Below are 558 nucleotides of genomic sequence, written 5' to 3' on the forward strand. Positions count from 1 at the left end.
TTGGGGACAACTTGGACAGGGCTCACCCAGGGGCTATCAGAAATAGGATAAATAATTCCAGCCTCTAGTAATTTAGTGACCTCTTTCTGCACCACCTCCTTCATGGCTGGATTTAGCCACCTTTGTGGTTAAACCACTGGTTTGGCATTATCCTCCAATAGGATCTTGTGCATGCATCTTGCTGGGCTAATGCCCTTAAGATCACTTATGGACCACCCAAGAGCTGTCTTGTGTGTCCTTAGCACTTGAATCAGTGCTTCCTCTTCCTGTTGATTTAAAGCAGAGCTTATGATCACTGGAAAAGTGTCATCCTCTCCTAGAAATGCATACTTCAGGGATGGTGGTAGTGGTTTGAGCTCAGGTTTGGGAGGCTTATCCTCCTCCTGAGGAATTTTCAAAAATTATTTTGTTTCCTCTGATTCTTCCTGATCAGGCTGAACATCCTTGAAGATGTCCTCTAGCTCTGATTCTAGACTTTCAGTCATATTGATCTCTTCCACCAAAGAGTCAAAATGTCAGCGCTTATGCAATCATTTGGTGTGTCTGGATGCTGCATAG

The sequence above is a fragment of the Arachis duranensis genome, chromosome 3 (genome assembly GCF_000817695.3).
Source record: "Arachis duranensis cultivar V14167 chromosome 3, aradu.V14167.gnm2.J7QH, whole genome shotgun sequence".
Lineage (NCBI taxonomy): Eukaryota > Viridiplantae > Streptophyta > Magnoliopsida > Fabales > Fabaceae > Arachis > Arachis duranensis.